Here is a 15,356-nt window from a genome sequence, read left to right as displayed (position 1 = left end):
TGAAATAAGCCATAGTGAGGCCAATGGTTCTGTTTCGAAATAGGTTCTATTGGGTGTAGACACCCTGTTTCAAAATAGCTGAGCACTCTTTTGGAATAAGCTACTCCAGAATACCTCTTCTGGAGTAGTTTATTTAGGAATATCACTGCTGTGTAGAAATAACCTGAGACAGGAAGTTTTCAGACCAGTGGATGAGTGATCTTGAAGTTGCAAACACCTCTGCTCAGGCTGCCACAGATGACTGGGAGCTCTAGAATGAGCATAGTGATCAAACGCCTCTTTTCAAAAGGCAGTTGTCACTATAGGGTCTGATACCCAGATGCTGCCCCATCCACTTGTTCCAGAGTGTTGTGGCATGCTCTTGGTCCCTAGCCCTTAGTTGGGAGCTGTGCACAGTCTGTGTGGTGTGTACTTGCCCACAGAAAGAATGTGACAGCACCAGTGTGATATATTGAGGATTGTATTAGAATTGCAAGCTGTCACATTAAGATGTGGGGAGGAAGGGAAGTTTCTGGGATTACTTGCAAGATAGGGGTCTTTGCAGGGAAGCCTTGATCTGGGCTTCAGCAGTCAGACTGCAAAGAACCATCCTAGAACAAGATGGTGGGAATTGTGCCTCTTTGCCTTATGGAGCAGCCTGCTTTGTCTCTTTCTGTTTTGGTTCTTTAATATTATCATTCCGAATTCTAAAAATACAGGCAGGGTTTATGCTGCAACGTTCCAACAAGAATGTGCAATGATTTTTTAAATCTAAATTCTCTACTTGTATGCAATGAAAAAATATAATTCCCAGGAAGCATCCAAGATATCTGAATGAATATGGAACGTGGAGCAGAAATCTCTAACAAGGAGTTGTTACATTGGCCAGGACATTGTTGAAGGGGAAGAGTGGCATGGCTCCATGACTAGTGGCTAAGGAGAAACAATACTCTCTCACTGGCTATATGCAAACGAGCCAAGAAGTGAACCTCTACGATGTTGTGAACAGAACATAAATATCACCAGTGTCATATCACAGAATACCAGAAGGGTCACACAATGAACTATAAAGCTCCAAAGGTCCCAACAGCCAGTTACATCCATGAGCCCGCCGCTCTCGTAGTTCATGTAATTCTTCTCCCCCTCGTCTACACGCACAGCTCTACTGCCCTCCCACCCCCAGAAGATCGCAGGCATGTGCCGCTCTCAGCACAGTAAGATATTGCTCTCCCTTTGATTCATCACAGGCCAGAGGGGGTTGGGGACAAACGAAGAGGTGAGAGAATGGACAAAGATGCACAGGACCCCTGCGGAAGCCACACCTCGGTGCTGTGGCACCATTTTGAGAATCTTCGAGACAAGGACTTGAAAACCCAGGAAAATTCTTCAGCGTGGCTAGGCCTGCTAGCAGCAGGGAATCCTGCCCTGTATGATCATTTGTATGACAGCAGCTGGCAAAGTCCCCATGCAGGAGGAGGGAGCGTTCTGCTAAGCGTGGGATGCGTATCTCATGAGATACCACTCCTGCCCTGGACAGCTCACAGTGTACAGAAGGAAATAATAGCTCCATTTTACAGGTGGAAAACTGAGGCACAAAGAGTGCATTGGGCTTGCGTTGTGGAAAATCTAGGAGTTAAAGCCACCTCTCCTGAATCCCAGTGCAAAGCTTAACCTGAGGGAAATGCCCAGAAGCAGTGGTCCTGCTAATCTTTTCTATCCATGGGCGGAATAAATTTTTATGTGCACCAAGGCATGTACAGATGCACCACCAATAGGAACGCATGCTGCTGGCTATGGGCGGCTGTGGTGTTTTGAAAATTGGCTGGGCAGCACCTGAATCTCTCCTGGGTGGCCACTCGAGTGCTTGGCTTACAGGGGGACACAGCACAGGAATGATTATTTTATGCCTGAGGAGCCCTTCTTCCGAATCCCCCTTCTTCTTTTCCTTCTATCCACCTTCGGCTAAACAAGCTGGTTGTGGATCTTTCCAGAGCCCATTAACACCATCTACTGACTGCTCAGGACAGATCCGAGACAGCCTTTTCCCTGAGGCTGAGCTGCCTCCATTGCGCCCCCAGCAACAGGGCAGCTGAGGGAAGGGGAACATGCCTTGGACTGCTGAAGACAGAGAGAGACCGTTGTGCAGCTGACGCCACTAGCCACACTCACTAGAGAGAGGCCCAAGCCACGAAGTTCGCTGGGAGTGTGAGCTGCGGCATGTTCTCTCCCCTGCCCAGCCTACAAGCCAAACTCAGACAGGCCTGGGCCTTTCTCTTCATCTCTTCTGAGGAATACCAAAAGAGAAGCAAATTCCCCTCCACCCTGGCCATTGCACGGAGCCTTGGAAGGGACAGCAGCAGACAGACACAGTCCTGAGAACGGGTTTCCCTGTTGTGCTCTGTGGGGAGGCTAAGGGTGATGTTTCGGACAGTGATGGCAGGTGATGGGACTTGAGCACAGCGTGGCCTACAGGATCAGGAAGGGCTCTGAATGGACCCCACAGTTCAGTGGGGTTCTTGTGGTGGGACACCTGAGCTCCAGCAGGCCTCCTGAGCCCACTCTGAGATACATCACACTAGCACCTGGTGGAAGCTTTTTGAAAGGGCCCTGGCTCCTCTTACTGCACAGAGTCACAGCAGCTGTGGGGCAAGAGGGACATGTGGCCCTGGGTTGTGTCTTCCTTCTGCTTCTTCCCAAAGTGTGGGGTCCCAGGTCCTCCCTGGTACTCTTCCAGCTGCACAGCTCTAGGGCTACTACATAGGCCCCGGCCCTCGCCTTGCTCCTGTGAGGAAAGCACAAGACTGGGGGAACTGCAGCCACTCCAGCTCTGAGACTCCTTTGTGCCAACGGAGGCTGGTACTAGGGAAGGGAGCTATGCCTAGTATCTCTGCCCTGTGTTTGGAATGGACGCTGGGGAAAGTGTTGGCAGGGTAGCAGGGTGTGTCTGTGGCGCTACTCGGGTGGGGGATGAGGGAGGAGAGGAATGTTTCTCATGGGTTGGATGGGAGGGTTTAAAAAAAAACGTGTGTAGGGAATGGCAAAGAACAAGCAGGCAGAGCGTTCAACCGGGTGCTGCTGAAAAGGGAAAAACAGGCCGGGCCTGAGCCCCAATGGGGCGAGGCACAGGATGGACATGGAGCGAGAGACAGTCCCTGCCCCAAAGAGCTGACCTCCTCTCCAGACAAGGTGACCACAGGGGAAGGAGGGGAAAGTGACTTGCCCAAGGGCACATATAAAATCTGTGGCAGAACCAATACAAATCTCTTGTTTTCTGAGTCCCAGGCCTGCTCTGAGCACCAAGCTGTGTGGCTGCCTCTTTCCTCTCCCCCTTGGCTTGCATTCAGGCTGCAGTGATACATCTGAACCACTAGCCAAAGCCCCTATGCTCTGGAGCAGGTCCTGTTGAGAGCTGCATTCAGGGAGCCTTTTGCAGGGCGGCAGCTCGGGGCAATATTGGTGCTACACTTCCCAGGAGCAGGGCAGCATTCTACTCACTGTCTATTGGTGCCTAGCAGACGCATATTGGCAGACATACAGAGACCAGCCCTGGGTAGCCCACAACTTCCACTGAAGCAAATGGGACTCTGCACAGGAGTCTATGCTAACAGGTACCAATGCAGGATTGGGGCCTTCAATTATAATCTCTTCCTGGTGGAGATATGCCTTTATGCTGGCAGGGTGCGTAGAGCCCGTCTGAGAGATGATAGTATTAGTCCTCCTCTGGGAGCTGCTCGAGGCAAAGGAGGAAGGCTGTGGCCCTCATGGCATTCTGGTGATAACTTGTGGTATTTTCGATAGGTCTCACTGGAATCATAGAATCGTGGAACAATAGAGCTGGAAGAGACCTAAAAAAGCCATCGAGTCCAGCCCCCTGCTCTACCCAGGACCAAACTCATCAGATCAGCCCCGCCAGGGCTTTGTCGAGGTGAGACTTAAACACCTCCAGGGATGGAGACTCCACTACTGCCCTGGGTAGACCATTCCAATGCTTTACCACCCTCCTAGTGAAAAAGTTTTTCCTAATTTGCAACCTGGACCTCTCCAACTGCAACTTGAGACCATTGTTCCATGTTCTGTTATCCGTGACCACTGTGAACAGCCACTCTCCGGCCTCTTTGCAGCCTCCCTTCAGTAAGGTGAAGGCTGTTATCAAGTCCCCCCTCAGTCTTCTCTTCTGCAGACTAAACAGTCCCAATTCCCTCAACCTTTCTCCCTAGACATCTGTCCAAGTTTCCACTTTTTGTAAGCTCCCTTTTTGTGCCTAAGTTTTCCAAGGATTTCCCCATTAAGCCAGTCTGGTCTTCTAGTATATTTACTTCTCGTGCTGCGCATCAGGAGAGCTTCTTTCTGCACCTTCAACAGGGCTTCCTTAAAATACTGCCAGTTTTCCTGGACTCCTTTTCCCATCATGAGATCTCTTTACCACCAGCCCCTTGTCCTGCTAATGACTGTGTGGTGTCCAGCCATGAGCCACTGCTCTAGTGAGCTAGCTGCATTATTCTGAAAACACAAATAATTCTCTGGCGCTCTCCAACAGAATGCTTGAATGTTGGTTTTAATCCACAGAATTCATCCCATTTTTTGAAGGCAACGATTTCTGAGATAGTCGCATGTGGCTAGTGGCCAAGCTTCTCAAGGCACGCCTTTTCCTTTTGTTGGTGTCTTAGGCAACACGGTTCGCAATTCCAACCTCCAGCAGCACAGGTCAGAGTGGGACATGGACAGCACATGAACCCAGCGGTCCAACTTAGCCAGCAGGCTTACCGTGAGATCAACTTCTGCCAAGTGCCGCTTTGCACCGCCAGGTCTGGTGTTGCACCATTTCTGAGACCGTTTCTACTTCTGTGGTGACTAGAAATGCTCCACCTGTGCTTTGGGCATGACGGCCGCATGAAGAAGTGGAGGGTCCTTCCAGCTGGCTGGAACAACAATATCTTAATTAGAGATTTTTTTAGAGAGAGAAATCTGGAAGGCTGCAAGATCTTAGTATGAAAAATAGTCAGGTATTGCTGGCACCAGGCTCCTTAATTCACTTAATAGGGCAGAGAGAGCTTTGTAGCTGCACCACAGATGCCTTTGATAAGGCATGAAAAAGACAGCAATCTATATCTGCAAACAGCATTACAGGGAGTATGGATTATAAACCAAACTAAGCTGATGTTAAATTTAGGAGGCTGACATCTTAGACAAACATGATTGGGCCTTTCCTTCCTCTCTTCCACCCTTTTCCCCCCCCTCTCTCTCACTCAATCACTGGTTTTGGTCTAGATCTTAATTAAACAGCTACCAAATGACTAATCAGGGAGCTGATTATAATGGTGCAGCTGCAGAGGTGGTCTTTGCTTGAACACATGGCTGCTTGGATGCTTTGCTTGTTCATTTCCCCTCTCCAGCTCCTCTTTTAAAGCAATATCGTGAACCACACAGTTTAATACCCACATGCCTGAGACTAAAGAGGATGGAGGGAGGCTGTTCTCAGTAATGATGCATAACAGAACAAGGAGCAAGGGTCTCAAGTTACAGCGGGGGATGTCTAGGTTGGATATTAGGAAAAACTTTATTTCACCGGGAGTGGTGATGCAGTGGAATGCGTTACCTAGAGAGACGTTGCAATCTCACTCCCTGGGGGTTTTTAGGTCCCGGCTTGGCCCAGTCCTGGCTGAGATGATTTAGTTGCACTTGGTCCAGCTTTGGGGAAGGGGCTGGACTAGATGACCTCCTGAGGTCCCTTCCAGCCCTAGAATTCTATGATTCTAAAATTCAGACTTGAACTTTCAACAGTGTGGTGTGCCTTTCAGAACGCTTTCCAAGTTCCAACAAGAGCTGTAAAAACTTATTACAACCTCGTTCTCCCCAGAGATCAGGGGACATCATTACCTGCTCTCAGGATCAGATGGGCCTGAGGGAAAGAATTATCTGGAGTGGACTCAGACTTGCAGAGAGGTCCTGGATATTCCATTCCTAAGGTCTTGACTCCTTCCCAGCTCTCTCAGGAACATACTCTATCACTCTTACCAAAGCACAAGCACCTCTCGTGCTTGTCATTGTCAGGACAGGGTGGGCTCAGCTGATGTCAAATGTTCATGGAGCTGTCAGTATTGTCAGCTCCAAGGCTACGTCTACACGTGCAGCCAACATCGAAATAGCTTATTTCGATGTTGCGACATCGAAATAGTCTATTTCGATGAATAACGTCTACACGTCCTCCAGGGCCGGCAACGTCGATGTTCAACTTCGACGTTGCTCAGCCCAACATCGAAATAGGCGCAGCGAGGGAACGTCTACATGTCAAAGTAGCACACATCGAAATAGGGATGCCAGGCACAGCTGCAGACAGGGTCACAGGGCGGACTCAACAGCAAGCCACTCCCTTAAAGGGCCCCTCCCAGACACACTTGCACTAAACAACACAAGATACACAGAGCTGACAACTGGTTGCAGACCCTGTGCCTGCAGCATAGATCCCCAGCTGCCGCAGAAGCAGCCAGAAGCCCTGGGCTAAGGGCTGCTGCCCACGGTGACCATAGAGCCCCGCAGGGGCTGGAGAGAGAGCATCTCTCAACCCCCCAGCTGATGGCCGCCATGGAGGACCCAGCAATTTCGACGTTGCGGGACGCGGATCGTCTACACGGTCCCTACTTCGACGTTGAACGTCGAAGTAGGGCGCTATTCCTATCTCCTCATGAGGTTAGCGACTTCGACGTCTCGCCGCCTAACGTCGAAGTTAACTTCGAAATAGCGCCCGACGCGTGTAGACGCGACGGGCGCTATTTCGAAGTTGGTGCCGCTACTTCGAAGTAGCGTGCACGTGTAGACGCAGCTCAAGTGTTGAAAAAGCCCTCTCCCCTGACAATTGTTGGTTCTTTCTGTTTGTTTGCTTTGTGGCTTTTGGCTGCTCCAGGGTCTCACTTTCTCAGCGTACAGCCAAGACAAGCGGATTTTTCTTAATACAAGCTGGGGTTCTCTCTCATAAGCACATATCTCTAGGAGCAAGGGCTTTTTAAGAAAAAGTATTGATTCTTGCCAGGCCTGGGGCCTGTAAGCAAAAAAACTTCTCCTTTTGTTCTCACTTTCTTCTGCATTCAGAGACTTAGATCTTGGTACATCCCTTGTAAATAAACAACACTGCATCAGACAATACCAGACTCCATCTACTTCCACTCCAAACAGGAAAGTCCCTGGGCCCCAGTTTTGACTAGTCGTTTGAGTTTCAAAGGACCAACATATCACTTAATCGGTGGTTCTCAATTAAAGGTATGTGTACCCCTGAGGACGTGCAGGGGTCTTCCAGGGGATACATCCGCTCATCTAGATATTTGTTTTACAACAGGCTACAAAAAATGGACTATCGAAGTCAGTACAGTCAAAGCTGTTTTTATCTGGCATGTTGAAAGACTTGTGGGTACCGGTAAGAGGAAGGGGTTGGGTGTAGGAGGGGGTCCAGGGCTGTGGGTTGAGACACAGGTGCAGGGGAAGGTTTCTGAGAGGCAGTTTGGGTGCAGGAGAAACTGTGTCATTCTAGCTTCTCTCTCCATGTTGTAATAGGAAACCTGGCCCCTGCTGCAAGAACTTGTGTATTCACCATCTCCGTCCAACGTACTGATCTCCACATGGCTGCATGCTAATTTCTCTTACCGCCTGTTTTCTAGCCCTGCCCATTTCCAGCATGAACCTTTCCTCCACCTCCCTGGGCATGGAAGTGCTGGCCTTATGCTAGCAGAGAGGTCCCTTGCAGCAGGAGAATCCTATGCTGGCCAGATATGGCAGGAATCTATATCCCTTGCTCAGCAAGGGGCAAATATCTGTCAGTGGGGCTGACAGCCACCGCAACCCCTGGGTCAAGGTGGGAGGGGGAGCCAGCTCCCTGCCCTCAGAAGAGGTGGGGCCAAGGGCAGAAGAGGCGGGGCTTAGGGCAGTCAGCCCATAGGTCCCTTCAGAAGTGGCCCTGTGGCAAGTTGAGGGAAGGGTAGCTGCCTGTCCTCCAAAGGGGCGGGGCCAAGAGCTGAAGGGGCGGGGACTAGGACAGTCAGCCCTTAGCACCACTGCAGGGGCTTCTCTCCTCCTCTCCCTCAGAGCCACTGGGACCAGCACTGCCACAGCATTTCTAATGGGCCTGGAGCTCCATCTGCTGCTGCTTCAAAACACCGGGTCCTGAGGCAGCTGCCCTCTTTGGCCCCTTCTCTGTCGACGGGCCTGTTCTAGTCCACAGACGGACACCCACCACCCCCCCCCACACCCAAAGAGCTTGGCAGTTCTCAGCCCTAGTGTGCTTTGGCTAATTATTAACTCGTCCCAATTCTGTCAAGCTAGGAGACCCCTTCCTGTTGAAAGGGAGGCAGGGCAAATATGGACATCAGTTGGGCCAGGGGACAGAGCCAGAGCCCCAGGGAGCTCGGGCTGGGGCCAGAGTCCTGGGATTAGGGAGGGAGGGAGGCTGGGGCTGCAGCAGTCCTGGAGCACAGGGCTGTCTGGGGGCAGAAGGCCTGAAACTCCCCTTGTCCAGCAAATTCTGTTGTTTGGGACCTGTCAGGTCCCAGCCATGCCAGACAAGGGAGGTGAAACCTGTATGACAACGGCTATTAATTGATAAAGGGTCATGTACATGTATAGGATAAAGTGTGAAGCCATTCTTAACAAACTACAGGCCAGTGGTGGGCAATGGAGGAGCGCGAGTGGGCCGCACAAGTGGCCCTCCATCTCTGTGGAGTCACAAGAGCGTCATAACCAGGAGTGTCTCCCGGGATAGGAGAGTTTGCTGACTGCGCTGGCGTACCTCGAATTTGCAGAGCGTGCCAACTGAACCATAGCAGCACTTTGATTGGCTGCAGAAAGGGCACAAGGCTCTCGCCGTCAATGTCATGTGAAATCATCATGCGCATCGTTTTATGTGCTCTTGCTTTACGTGCACGTCACCTCAGAAATGCTGGTAGGAGAAAAGCTGTGCAGGCAGAAACCAGTGGAATCTGGCAACCCTGTGTGTGCACAAGAGTAAAGAAAAGGCCTCATGGGCCACACAGAAAACCCCAAGGGGCCACAGGTGTCCCACCACTGCTGTGGGCCAACTCAATTTTTCTGCTGTGGCACCAGGTCTTCAGTGGGAACAGGCAACTGAATACTTAAGGGAGAATCTTGGCCTTGGAGTTTGTGAGGATGACCCGGCTGGAGTGACAGCTCAAGAGATTGGAATTGTCTGTTTATTGACAAGGCTGGTACAATCCAGGTAGCAGTGTTGCCAGCTTCCTTATGCTACTCTGGCATTGTGGAACCATATCTCTGGGTGCGGTGTTTCAGCCTCCATGGTCAAGTCCTGGCATTTCTGGTGAGGCCTGCTCTGCATTATGCGTGGGGCCATTGATCTGCTCCAGCTACTCTGTTTGCGTAGCTGAAGTCGACATACTCAGCACAGGGTCTGCCACGTGGTAAGGACATGGCTACTCTTGGTGGAGTACTGGTGTCAACAGGAGAGTGCTGGGAGATCAATTCATCATGTGTAAGCAGACGCAATAAATCAACAGTCTGTGGATCGATCGTTGTAGCCTGGATGCCCGGCGGTAGCGTAGACATACCCTCAGACTGAAAACAATGGGAGCCAATTACTTTGTGTCCAGAATGGATGTGGAATCACTGAAAGCAAACAATAGATGAGCATGATTATCTGTATCCTACTTAGGCAAAGGAGTGTAAAATCATTTCTGGTGTCCCCGTCGTTAGTTTGCACAGACAGCAATAACTGGAAACAATTAAAACAATTACAAGTGTCTGCAAATAGACTGGGGGAGAGGTTGTCTGCCTTTAATGCTGAGTGGTCCCTTGCACCACAGTGACATCTTGTGGTCAAAGGTGCAGATTACTAGTCTGAAGAGCTCATGGATCACACAGCTGAAAGGAAGCCACCAGGATGCCACTCGGAAAGAAAAGGCCCTGGGAATGGAATTTCAGCTGAAATTGCCATTTCTTCTCAGGGTGCGGTGGGAAGCTTTACTGTGCAAAAGCAACGCAGTGTGTCAGCCAAGCAGCATTGGAATGAAAAGACTGAATTGAACATCTAGGCAACAGAGCACCTCCCCAGGTACTGAGCGGAGTCTACTGCCTTTACTTATAACCTCCTCTGAGCACTGTACAGAACACCTGAGATAAAGCAAATCCGAAATCACAGAAGGGACTACAGTGCAGTATAGATGGTGGCACAGTGCAACCAGCCCAGGTACCTTTGATCTAATCCCAGACACCCAGGACTATGGTGCATCCTTGAGGAGCTGCCAGCCAGGTCACTGCAGCTTCACTGCTATTATTGCTCAAGCCAGCCAGATGACTTCAGGTCTACACATGCTGCAGTCACACCTCTGATTGCAGTAGCAATATCCCCACTGCCTCCCCATCACAATCACTTGGACCCAGAGCAACCAGTGGAAGGCTCAGCACTGACCTCAGTAACATTGAATCCAGTCCATCGTGATTTCCCAGGAGAACCTGTTCACCAGGATGTGAAGGCTCAGGATTGTGAATGCATTTTTGGCCGTGGGAACGCAGAGTTCTTCTCTTCCCTGTCACTTCCTCTCCATTAGGAATCTACTGCTCGTTCATCCTGGATCCAGCACTGGCCCTGTAGCAGACTTGCAGCATCCTGACATTTCACAGAATCATGTGTAACGCCAACAGACCCAGGTTGCTGGCACCAGGGATAGAACCTGCTACCATAAGGGCTAAAGCCCTGCACTCTACCACAGTAGCTAAAGGCCAGCTGCCTCTCCTCTGAGGCTGTAGAGCAGAGACTTCGCTCACCCCAGATGAGGTCTCACTACCTCTGGGTACTACTCATAGAACATGAGAACTGGAAGGGAACTCGAGAGGTCATTAAGTTGAGTCCCCTGCCCTCACCACAGGACCGAGCACCATCCCGAGTCTCTGGACCACCCCAGTAGATGTTTATCTAACTTACTCCTCAATATCTCCAGCGATGGAGATTCCACAGCCTTCCTAGGAAATTTATTCCAGTGCTTAACCACCCTGAGAATTACGAAATTTTTCCTAATGTCCAACCTACATCTCTCTTGCTGCAGTTTAAGCCCATTGTTCCTTGTCCTGTCCTCAGAGGCCAAGGAGAACAATTTTTCTGCCTCCTCCTTTTAACCCTCTTTTAGGTACTTGAAAACCGCTATCATGTCCCCTCTAAGTCCTTTCTTTTCCAAACCAAACAAGCTCAGTTCTTTCAGTCTTCTTCACAGCTCATGTTCTCTTGACCTTTAATTGTTCTTGTTTACTCTTCTCTGGACCTTCTCCAGTTTCTCCACATCTTTCTTGAAATGTGATGCCCAGAACTGGACACAATACTCCAACTGAGGCCTAATCAGAGCAGACTAGGGCGGAAGAATGATGACTTGTATCTTGCTCACAATGCTCCTGTTAATTTTTATGTATCTGGATTTAGACGTTTACATCACGTACTGGCTACGTCTACACGTGCACCCAACTTCGAAATAGCTTATTTCGATGTTGCGACATCGAAATAGACTATTTCGATGAATAACGTCTACACGTCCTCCAGGGCTGGCAACGTCGATGTTCAACTTCGACGTTGCTCAGCCCAACATCGAAATAGGCACAGCGAGGGAACGTCTACACGCCAAAGTAGCACACATCGAAATAAGGGAGCCAGGCACAGCTGCAGACAGGGTCACGGGGCGGACTCAACAGCAAGTCGCTCCCTTAAAGGGCCCCTCCCAGACACACTTTCATTAAACAGTGCAAGATACACAGAGCCAACAACTAGTTGCAGACCCTGTATATGCAGCACGGACCCCCAGCTGCAGCAGCAGCAGCCAGAAGCCCTGGGCTAAGGGCTGCTGCCCACGGTGACCACAGAGCCCCGCAAGGGCTGGAGAGAGAGTATCTCTCAACCCCCCAGCTGATGGCCGCCATGGAGGACCCCGCTATTTCGATGTTGCGGGACGCGGATCGTCTACACGTCCCTACTTCGATGTTGAACGTCGAAGTAGGGCGCTATTCCCATCCCCTCATGGGGTTAGCGACTTCGACGTCTCGCCGCCTAACGTCGATTTCAACTTCGAAATAGCGCCCAACACGTGTAGATGTGACAGGCGCTATTTCGAAGTTACTGCCGCTACTTCGAAGTAGCGTGCACGTGTAGACGCAGCTACTAAGTTATGGTGCACTGAGTCTGAATCCCTGTCTGCAGAGCAGATGGTTAGCAGAGACAAATGAGAATTAATTTGTGTACACGTGAGATTTGCCTGCTGCTTGAGGAATATCTTGCATTGGGGAAACTTGGGGCAAAGAGCCAGGACCTTTCTGAATGGATGGGGCTGGGAAAGTAGGTCATTTGAACTCAACAAAGGACTTGCATGCTTTTCTGAATCAGGCCTCTAAATCAGTAACCAGGTGGCTGTCTGAGAGTCCTGGTTTTCCAGCATGCTGAGCACCCAGCCGCTCCCACTGACAGAGATGAAAAATTTGGCCTAAGCCTTCATCTCTTACTTAAAGGATGTCTTTAATCCTTACAGTTGTCCAGGAAGCTTTCTGAATGGGAGCCTGTTGTGCCTAAGTCTGTGAGCAGCCTGAAACAGCAATGCTGACTGTGTGACCTGCCTCCAGACAGCTCATTCCTTCAATCTGTTGTCCTGGGCAAGGCCAGAGAGCACGTGGATTCAGCTACTTGGCCTGTAGTCCTGTGTAACACACCTTGGGATCAGGCTGCACTTTTTCCCTCTGTCCCATGACCCCACATGGCCCTCCTTGCCATGTGCCATCACTGACAGAAGCACGGAACCTGGACAGCTCTGCAGTGTTATCAGGAAATGCACAGGGCCATGTGGGGTCAAAAGTCCCCCTGGAATTCTGCCTGGCCTGCCCACAAGAAAAAGAGGGGCTCTGTCCTTCTCCTGCTGTGCCTCTCTTGGCACATTGGGCCCCGTCCCTGGAAGCCAGGCTCAGGCGGGAAGTGGGAAGGATGGGACCAGCTGCTTCTCATGAGTGCTCCAGGTCCCTGTTCTGTGCAGGGCAGTGACTGCCTACAAGAGCCCCATTGGTGAGGCAGTGGGCTGTCCCTCCCCTGAGCTCAGGTTCCAGGAACAGGCATGAGCAAGCCAGAGGCCCCTACCCCTCTCCCAGCATGTTTTCCCCTTACTCGTCCCGTAGGCCTGGCTGTCGGGCCAGGGCAGAGGGCAGCCCGTGGCCACCATCTCTCCAGCCAGACTCTCACAGCCAGCTGTCACTCTGCACAGATCCAGCAATCCAGAGCTTTCAGCTTCAACCACATGAGAAGCAGTTCTGTTTGGCTGCCTGCCCAGGCCCGACTGCCGGAGAGCAGCTGAACATGGCTGGGGGAGGAAAGATGCAGCGGCTAAATGACAGAGACCCCTGTCCAACCTACAGGTAATGTGGGATGGGGACAGGGCAGTAACCCCAGGCTGGGTGCAAGGCAGGGGACTGCTGCATAGAGGAGATGTGTGTTGCTCGTGTGTCCTGCCCTTTAGACTGTGTCCCCACAGAATGGGAAGACACGAGTTGTCTAGATTCATGGGCATGGTAGCCATGGGACATGATCCTCCACTATTTTGCACAGCCACAAGGGGGACTCCTTCAGTGTGGAACATGAAGTTTGAGGAAGGACAGATTGCTGTAGGACTTAGCAAAAGCCAACTGAGAGCTGCCGGTGGCCTTCACAGATCAGCCACAGGCAGCAGAGCACTGCCTCTGGGCGTGACAAATGAGCCCTGACTGGTGGGAGCTCATCAAAATGCTGGTTCGGGAAGACCTCAGCTGCAGAGCTTTCTGATGCAAAACCTCACAGCCTTGGATCTGTGGTCCATGCGCACCCCAGCCCTGCTGCACTGGGACACCAGAATAAAAACTGCCCTGACAGCGGATCAGTGACTGACACATGGAAACATGAAACACCAAATTGCTACCAGGAAGTAAGAAATGATAGGTCCTGCTGTCAGGGCAGGGGACTGGACTCAATGATCTCTCGAGTTTCCTTCCAAGACATGATAGGATATGATGAAATCTACTGTGGAGGCTGTTGCCATGGAAGCAGGCAGGGCCGTGAGGCTTGACTACATGGAAGGCATGGAGGATGGCTTTGCAGCCTGGAGGTTCCCAAACTACAGTGGAGTGATAGCTCACCGATATCTGTTTTGGCACCTGCGCTTGTTGACCCATCGAACATCAACAAGAAGAGCTGCTTTTCTATGGCTATATGAGTATTGGTGGATGGGGGCATCAGTCCAAGCAGGTGTAAGCGATTTGGATGTAGGCATTCTGGACAGCAGCTACAGCTGGGCTGAGCTCTGCCCACCAGGGGTGGTAGTCACTGAGCAGGAGCTGGAGGAATCACAAGGGCCCAGTCCTGTAAGCAGAAGTCAGGCTGGAGTCGGAGACCAGAAATCAGGAGACAAGGCAAAGTCTGACATTGCAGCAAGCCAAGGTCTGCGTGGCTGCCCAGCCAACCTCCTGGGTCAGATCCTGCGGTGGCCTAGGGCATGTTGTGGGCAGGCAGAAGACCTCAGGATACTGTCACCTCAGGTCTCCTGAGCAGGCTCTCTCCATAATGCTCGCTGGCTGTGCCAGTGCCTGGCCTCCAGGTGGCACTGTGGGATCATCAGCGGCTCTGGTCCCCAGAGCTGGGTTCTAGTCCCCAGGTCATTGCAGCCTGGGCAGGAAGGTGCAGGAGGCTCAGAACTTTCAGAACAGGGGAGTGTTCAGAGAGCTGCAAGCAGAGCCTTTCCTCCCCCCGTTGTCACCTTCCTGTGGGTGATACTCAAATGCCGATGAGGATCCAGCCAACCCCTGGTTCTCCTCCCCGATGAAGCTCTACACTGGCCACCGCAACGGCACCAAGGAAGGACTCAGTAGCCACTGAATGGGCTTTGGAGAGGATGGTTGTGTTGGTTACTCACCAGGCTGGGCCTTTGTGGTGAAAACCCCACATGCCTGCTGTCTCTGGTGTCACGTCAAGGGGTGGGGAGCTGCTTCAGAGAAACAGCTGTTTGCTGTATTTGTATAGACAGACATAAAAGCTGTTGGAAGAGACTTCAAAAGAACATTTTGATGGTAAGCCACAGGAATGAGGGTGGCGTGCACTGGCCCAGAAGTTCTGGGGCCTTTTAGGCATTCTGTGGTGCTTGCTGGACATTTATGGAGATAACACAGTCACTGACCCTGTCTGCTCTGTTATACAGTAAATGGGTGTTTTCAGTAACGCTGGGCACTCTGCAGCACATGAATGAAGATGAATTATTTTCCATGACCCATCCTGGCCTCTTTGCTGAGGCTGCAAACCAGTGCGGCTACAGCTTGGCCATGGAGGTTACGGACTCAGTGATTTTTTTTTCCCCATGGCCTTCGTGTCTTCAGGG

This window comes from Carettochelys insculpta, chromosome 5 (genome assembly GCF_033958435.1).
Source record: "Carettochelys insculpta isolate YL-2023 chromosome 5, ASM3395843v1, whole genome shotgun sequence".
Taxonomy (NCBI): domain Eukaryota; kingdom Metazoa; phylum Chordata; order Testudines; family Carettochelyidae; genus Carettochelys; species Carettochelys insculpta.
This window is presented reverse-complemented; position numbering follows the sequence as displayed.